Source organism: Cetorhinus maximus, chromosome 7, assembly GCF_964194155.1.
Source record: "Cetorhinus maximus chromosome 7, sCetMax3.hap1.1, whole genome shotgun sequence".
NCBI lineage: Eukaryota > Metazoa > Chordata > Chondrichthyes > Lamniformes > Cetorhinidae > Cetorhinus > Cetorhinus maximus.
This window is the reverse complement of record NC_135885.1, coordinates 87810061-87818973: the sequence shown is the minus strand read 5'-3', so window position 1 is coordinate 87818973 and position 8913 is coordinate 87810061.

Genomic DNA, 8913 nt, shown 5'->3' with positions numbered 1-8913 from the left:
CTTGCCACTCCTCTGCCCAGTTAAATGCCCCCCACCACCAAACTCACCATGGGGGAGGACATAAAATTCCACCCACAGTTTCTCAGAGCTGTTCTGAGACTTCTGTGAGAGCGGCATGGTCTGTAGATCAATACGTAAGTGGCACAATATTAGTATTTGGTGATGATACAGAGGTAGAGGGTTTGCAATCAGCAAGACTTCAGTTGGATGTCAACGAGCCAAAGGAGAGGGCAGACAAGTGGCAGATGCACTTGAGAAAGCAATTATCTGCTTCAGTGCTCCTGGCACATACCAAGAGTGCATAGTAAAAAAATTCCCAGCCCATGAGTTTCCATTTATTAAATTTTGTATTAGGAAAAGAAAACTATTGGAGATTTAAAAGCAAGAGGCTGTGAGGGTGAGGAGAGAGGTTAGGAGACATGCCTTCATGAAGATCGTTTTTAGTATTTGGAATAGTTTGCCATGGGGTGTAGAGAGATCATTGTATGTTTTAAGTGAAAAGTACATAAACATTTGAAACAGAGCAAGATAGAAAGATATGCAAGTAGAGTAGAACAACGACATTCTGTAGGTCTATGGGTTATTATTTCTGGTACTAACCACAGCAGCTGTGAACAGACTTCAAAATAATTGCTATCAGGGATTGCATTTTAATTGTTAAATGCATTCCAAAGGACTGAGATAAGAAAAGGAAATGATGTTCCATTTAACTGGAACTCCTGGAAGGAAGCTATTCCAGATGCTATCTTACTTATTTGCTCCTTAAAACAATAATAATGTGATTGATCTTTTAACTCAGCGAGTTGTCATCCATCATATCCTGCTAGCTAGACCAATATGAAGATACACTTTTACGACAATGCAGTATTACATGGATCACCATTAATCAGGCTAGCTTTTTAGACCAGATATATTTGTTAACTGAATTTAAATGCCCCAGCTGGTGCCATGTTGGGATTTGAACTCATGTCTCGAGATTATTCATCGAGGCTTTTGCATTGCTTCCTCTTCTTCTTCGGTTCTCTGCCCGAAGGCAGGTCTGACCCACAGTGCCACAACTACTGCCACAGGTAGGCCAAGGAGACAGGTCCCGAATACACCCCAGCCAGATGACTTTGTTGACATCAATCTGATGCACTCTGGCCGTCCAGCCAACTGCTCCCTACCCTCACTCCCAAGAAATTTCCTCCAATTAAATATTAAGAAGACTGAAACCATTGTCTTTGGTCCCTGCCACATAATCCACTCCGTTTCCACCACACCCATCTTTCTCCCTGGCAACTGCCTGAAGCTGAATCAGATTGTTCGTAGCTCCTTTGTCACATTTGATCTTGAGACAAGCTTTCAATCACATAATTACTAAGACCATCAATTTCCAACTCTGTAACATCGCCTGACTCCACCCCTCAGCAACCTCAAATCTTGATATTTTAATGCACCCCTGGTCAGCCTCCCACATTCCACCCTCTTTAAACTTGAGAACATCTAAAACTCTGCTTCCTGTCTCTTTACTCTTACCAAATGCCATTTACCCATCACTGACCTACATTGATTCTTTGTTAAACATGACCTTGAGTTTAAAACTCTTGTCCTTGTTCTTAAATCCCTCTTCGGCCTGGCCTGTCCCTCTCTCTATAATCTCCTCCAGTCCTACAACCCTCTAAGATAGCTGCGTTCCTCTTGCTCTGGTCTGTTGAGCATCCCTGATTTTAATTGTTCCACATTTTGTATCTATGCCTAGGCGCTAGGCTATGGAATTCCCTCGTTAACTTTCTGTCTCTTTACCTCACTTTCCTCCTTTAAGACACCTCGTAAAACATATCTCTTTGGCCAGGCTTAAGTCATTAGATCCTTATGTGGCTCGGTGTCATCTTTTGTTTTCTAATGCCTCTGCGACGTGCCTTGGGACATTTTATTACATTAACGGCGCTATATAAATAGGACTTCTTGTTGTGGAGAGCAGCATGCAGCATGAACACATGGCTTCATGATGAGTGCAGGTTTCCCTATGATGCAGCGTGCCATTGATTACACACACCATAGCTTTGTGGGTGCCATATGTTAACTCCGAAGTTAAGCTGTGACCGAAGGAGGTTCTGCTCCCTCAATGTCATACAGGTCAATCATATAGATCAATGTCTGTTGTCTTAATGCCTTCAGTATGTGGCAGTCCACTAGACCATCTGCATTTGAGCCACCACAACAAACAAGAGGGTGGCTACTGGGTCACACGAGCTATCCGCTGACCACATGACTCTGGTGGACAACCCAAGCCCCATGTGGGCAGCACAAAAACAATGCCAGCCATGCTGCCACACGTAACTGGTAGCAACAGGTGCTAATCAGTGAGGACAGATGTGGCTGAAAGCCTTTAACCCCATTGAGGAGACTGCTTGTCTTCATTGAACCACCCACTGCTGAGGCTATGACTGCAGTGGGGCTAAAATCATTGAAGGTGACTGTATCCGCATACCAAATCCTCAGTCTCACATCCCACTTCCCCTCATCCCACAATCTCTTCGGTTTACAAACCTACGTCTCTTATCTCGTTCCTTGGTCTCTCCCCACTGGGACTCCTCAAATCCTGAATGTACCAGCCCTAATATTTTTTAGCATTTTTAGTGGGGAACTAGTGGCCAAGTACCCCAAGTTCATGGCATTGTATATCTTTAAATGCTGAGTCTATTGGTGAGAACACCTGAATGATGAATGGGGAATCTCTGATAGCAGCTTCCAGACTTCCACTTTATCTATGCATGTATGAACACCAGGAGTTGTACTCAATTTACCCCTGTTAGCTTCCCTGTTATTCTTAGCACAAAATTCAGGCCATTGTTCCTAACCTTAGCAAGAATTTCAGGGGGTGGCACATTCCGATAAGGAGAGAGAGTATATTCTATGGATAGGCCAACTAGGTCACTCGTGTATATAGTCTTCAAGCAGTAATGGGACAATGAAGTTCGTATGCCTGCCGATTTTTTTTTTTTGCAGCATTGATAGACCAAAAAGGAGGGGAAATGAAGATATAAATTAAAAATGAAATATAAATGTAATCAGGAACTACGGGCAGAACGTTTTGCTCAGTGTGCAGGCACGCGTCCGACCCACTCGAGCGTGAAATATTGCATGATGATGTCAGGCGAGCATTCCAATGTCATCATGCACTGGGTTGGTATTTTGTTTGGCGAGTGCTTGCGAGAGTCGGAAGCAAACCTGCCAATAATTAAGAGGCCTATTAAGGCCATTAAAATTTCTTCGTTGCCCATCCAGCATTATGGTTGGCAGGTGGGCGCATCAGCCAGGCAGCCTTTGCATTTTTCAGGAAACCTCATCGAAGGTTGGGATGAGACTTCCGTTAATAAATTTAAAAAATAAAAATGCAAGGGCAGAATTTTCATCTTGTATATGTTCAGGTGACGTGGGCATTTTTTCCCGATTTTAAAATCTGTTTTTATTGCATTTAAATTCTTCAGCTCCCTGAGGCAGCTCTCAGCCTTCAGGGAGCTTTCATTCTGTGCTCCCCCGCGCCTGCGCTGACTTCAGCGCTCTCCCTCCTCCCACCCCTGCAGTGCTGAGCCTTTCAGTGCGTGTTTCACGCTGGCTGGCTGTTAATTGGCCAACCAGCATGAAATTGCAGTTGGGGGCCGATCACAGCCGGGGGTCCATTCCCTGGCTGCTCCCGGGTCCACTGATGGTGGGTGCCTGCCAAACTAAAAATCCTGCCCTATATGATTCAGAATGAGGTAAGATAATCACTTTACCACATAACAGTTCTTTTTTTAAGCAAGTAAGATTGCATATTCTCTTGAATCAAGTCAGCTCCTCCTATTGAAATTTCACTCACTTGCATCAACTAAATTGTCAAAAATAGTGCATATGGGATTATCCACCTATTTCTCTCCTGAGAGCAGGTTGTTCAATGTTTTCATATGAATCGAAAGATAGACCAAGTAAATTAACCAAAATTTTACATCCACAAATTCTCAAGCTGTATTTGGATAATAAGGTGATTCTTGAAGTCACATTATAGTCTAATTCAGTCATGTGAATTTTAATAAGGTAATATTCAACACAACGGTATCATGGTGCTGTAATTGGCTTACAGGTACATGATGTGGTATAACTTAGTGATAGATTGCAGAATCTCAAACTGTTGAGCTAATACATGTTTCTGTCTGCAGAAGAAACAGCAAAATGACATGGAGTATTTTTGCAGAATACATCAAAGGTTCTGGAGTTAGATTTTGTTCTTATACACATCTGATTTTCCAAATGGAAATTACTGCAATAACATATGACAACTTTTGGAAAAGAAAGTACAAACTGATCGCGTCAAACTGGACTGTCACATCTTCCAACACACAAAATACAAGCTTGATTAAATCATTAAAGAACAAGAACAGACAGTTTTTTGATATGATAGAAAGGTGAATATTCATAAGTGATTTGGAGTTGAGTATTTATTTTACTGTTATGACATTTGCTGATTATATTAAGCTTAGTTGCAAGATGAAAAATGTAGCCAGAGCTAAATAGCATTTAAAGTGATCTGGATTAAGCAGATAGGTAAAAGAATGGAAGGTGTGTTTGATGTAAATAAATGTAATTAATGCACATTGGAACCTTAAACAGCAAATGTGTACACTATCAATGCGATTGTGTGTAATGATGCAGATCACAACACTGAAGGAGGACAATCAGCCCATCACACCTTTGCTGGCTGCTAGTTCTTCAACCGCAGTTGTAATAATATTTATTTGCCCTTTTGCCATTAAAGGGATCCTATTTTGTAAATACACAGTGAAGTTATTCTACCTTAAAGTGACCCTTCAGGAATGTAGGAGCAGGTAAGCCAGATCCAATGGGGGTACAATCAAATGTTTCTTCAATTATTTAAAACAAAGTTTAACAAACTAAATTAAAACTGAGGGCAGGATAAATGACATTAAATGAACTAGCAGACATCTCATACTGGTGTTCATACTGGTGGGTGTCAACTATGGCGTGTGAAATGGGCGGGCAGTTGGAGAAGGCCTGTCCAGTAGTTCTATTTAGTGAGAATTACGGATCCCATTAATTATATATTTTTAATTTATTCATTCACGAATTCTCTGGCAAGGCCAGCATTTGTTGCCCATTCCTAGTTGCTCTTGAGAAGGTACTGGTGAGCTGACTTCTTGAATCACTGCAATCCATGTGGTGTACGTGTTCACTCTGTGCTGTTCGGGAGAGATTGTTGCAAGATTTTGTCCCAGTGATAGTGAAGGAATGTAGTTCTAAGTAAGGATTGTGTGTGAGTCAGAGGAACTTGAGAGTGATGTTGTTCCCATGTTCCTACTGCTCTAACTCTTCTACATGGTAGAGATAGTAGGTTTGGGAGGTGCTTCCAAAGATTCTTTGTTGAATTGCTGCAATGCATCTTACAGTCGGTACACATTGCAGCCACTGTGCACTGGTGGTGGAGGGACTGAATTTTTATGGTGGTGGATGGGCTGTCAATCAAGCAGGGCTGCTTTGTCCTGGATGATGTCAAACTTCTTGAATGTTATTGGAGCTGAATTCAACCAGGCAGCTGGAGAGTATTCCATCACACTCTTGCCTTGTAGGCTGTGAAAAGGAGGGAGGTTAGGAGGTGAATCCTGCAGAATACCCAGGCTCTGATCTGCTCTTGTAACCACAGTATTTATATGGCTGGTCCAACTAAGATGCTAACGTATGGTGATCCCCAGGTTGTTGATAGTGGATGATTTGATAATGGTAATGACATTGAACGTTGAGGGAATGTGGTTTGACTGTCCCTTGTTGGAGATGATAATTTCCTGGCACTGGTGCTGTAAATGTTTTTCTGCATGCGGGTATGGACTGATTCAGTATCTGAACAGTTACAAGTAGAACTGAACACTGTGCAATCATCAGCAAACCTTCCCATTTCTGATTTAATATTGGAGGGAAGGTCATTGATGAAGCAACAGAAGATGGATGGGCCTAGGACACTACCCTGAAGAACTCCTGCAGTGATGTCTTGGTGTTGAGATGATTGACCTCCAACAACCACAACCATTTTCCTAGGGATGTCCATTAGCAAAAGTGGAAAAAAAAACATTGTTGAATGTTTCCAGTTACTGTGCCATCACCAGGATGTAAATTTAAATACAAGGTACATGTTCTGAGTTCTCATGTATATGATACGTTGCCTGCTGCTAACATGAATTAGAGAATTATGAGATTTTTCTTACATTAAAATTGATGGTTGGAAGCTCGTGAATAGAGTGCCAGTGATTTTCTCATCTGGTTTTGTGGTGTGCAAAATATTTTACCACATGTGAGGATTCAGAAAATCAAGTTATTCTCATGTAAATCCCTGGCATAGCCACATGTACATACATACGAACATACGAATTAGGTGCAGGAGTGGGCCACTCGGCCCCTCGACCCTGATCTTTTGTCTGCCTTCAGCACCTGAGCCCTTCAGGAGCACAGCGTCACTGGTCACAGATGCTGATGAGATGGGGGCCAGCCCCACCTTAAAGGTGCTGAGAGCACACAGAGAGAATGACGGAACTCTGTGATGCCTGCCCACAACATTCTGGCAGCAATGACAAGCACCATAGAGGTGCAGGCATCAGTAATGTGTCCAGGGAGTGTGAGGCTGGACCATCACTTTGGTCTGAAAGCTGCACAAAGCACAGGGAAGAGGCCCTGAACTGAGACACCTGCCTTTATCTTGTGCAGAGAGGTCTCACATCTGAATGACACAAACACTGCTCATCAGAACAAGGATCCAAACGCAAGGAGACATTCTTAGGAGTTTATTTACAATGGTGAACATGATGTACAAGTGATTAACACTCGTGCCCAGGCTGTGCAACTACGTCTTCTCAAGTTTCCTAAACCTGCCGTTACATCTTGGTGCTCCCCGGACATAGACAGTGGAGGAGGAGGCAGCCTGCTGACTGCTACGCCCTGCCTGTGATGACCTTGATGGGCGTCCTCTGGAGGGCTGTGACCCAGGCTAGTTTCGGGGTCCTGCTATGTGACAGTGGCTCCCTCCTTGGCCTGTGGAGCTGGAACTGCTGGGGTCACAGGAAGAGGGGATTCGATGGGCTGGACACTCCCGAAGTCACCTGGATGAATGGCCCTGGGGTGTGCACCCGCCCATCCTCCTCACTATGGGTTCCCGAGGGCCCCCTGGATGACCCCTTGAGGAGAAGGGGAAGCTGGAGTGAGATCGAACTATCTTTTACCCCCTCTCATGTCGGCACTGCTGGAGGCCAACTATGGCATCAGTGATGGAGTTCAGCCCACAGAACCAATGTCCTGGACCAAGGTTTTCATGGCGACTGCCATCCTACCAGCGTCAACCTCGGTGCATTGGCATGTCAGCGCTATTACCTCAGGCTGAAGGTGTACGGACTCCCCCATTGTGCCTTGCAGTCTGAGGAGTACAGCAGACATCCCTTCCTGATGTTTGTGAGCTTGCCTTTGCAGATCCAGCAAGTGAGGTATAACCAAGTCCAGAGGTTCATCTCCTGTCTTGGACTCAGCAGATTTCTGGCCTCCAGCAATCCTCTGAGTGCCAGAAACCTGGGAAGTCCCTGCCTCCACCTGCTGTGGATCAGAAAATGCAATGTGCTCACCAGGCCATGACCCTGAGGCTACTCTAGGACTAGGTCCCACCGACCTGTGTGTCTCTGCGCTGGTGGAGGGTGTGGGTGAGCGCTATGAAGAGTCTTTAGTGAGGGTGTCTTCAGGTTCTTCTTCCAAGGTGTCTTTGGGGCTTGATTGGAGGCCCTGGGTCCTGGACTCCCTCGGCTGTTTCCCAGATGTACCTGCGAAAGCAAGGGGAGACAATTAGTGCATGGCAGTGGCCTGTGACATAGGATACATCACTCGCAGTATGGTTGTTGGATGGATGTTGTACTGCTGGATCCTCACTTGGTAGAGCACCGCTGATCTCACCATCAGCACAGGAACGGTCCAGATCTTCACCGGCCAGCTGGATGACTTGACTTTCAAAGTCTGTTAGGGCCTTGATTTCAGGCATTCCCTTCACCAGTTTGTTATCTCTCCCTCTTGTGTACTAGCTTGTCCTGCATGAATACAGTTGTAGAGAGTAAGCGGGACACCTACCAGGCCAGATGATAAGTATGCCCGGCATGTGTGGGTGGTGAGTGGTCCCGTGGATGGGATGAGGACAATGAAAGTGTATGTGAGAGAGTGAATGGTGATGTCCATTGAACTGGCAGTGAATGAGAGCCCTATGGATGTATGATGGGTTTGTGAGTGTGTGAGGTAAGAGTGATGAAGAGTAACTTACTCTGGCAGAATGGAGGAGATTGCAGGATGTTGGCACTGAGCGCCACTGCCACTGCCTCTCAAGCCAGATAGGTAATGTTGCTGCCCCTCCTATGGCCAAAACCTGGGTAGAGGACTCCATGGCCTCCAGAAGGCACTCAAGGGATATATCACTGAACCCGAAGTGGGGCTGCAGTCTTCTTGCCTTTTGGGGCCATGTCTTCTTTGCGGCAATGCTGGGCTGGAAGGTGTATGCACGGCTGCACTTTAAATATAGCGCCCGGCATGATGAAACAGCGAGGTGATGGCGTGGCGGGCGAATCGGAGCCCACCCACAATCAAAATAGTTTGTTTCCCAGGAATGCATGATTAATGATGCGGGATTGGGATGATAAGGGTGTGAAAAGCTGCCATTGCAGCTGGCGGGTAAAACATATTTTTTCTCACCCGCTACCGCACTTAGTGCAAATCTGGGATGATTCCACCCCTAATTACTTGCTGGACCTGCATACTAGCCTCTTGTGATTCATGCACTAGGACATCCAGATCCCTCTGAATCTCAGAATTCTGCAATCTCTCACCATTTGGGTAATACGCTTTTCTATTCTTCCTGCCAAA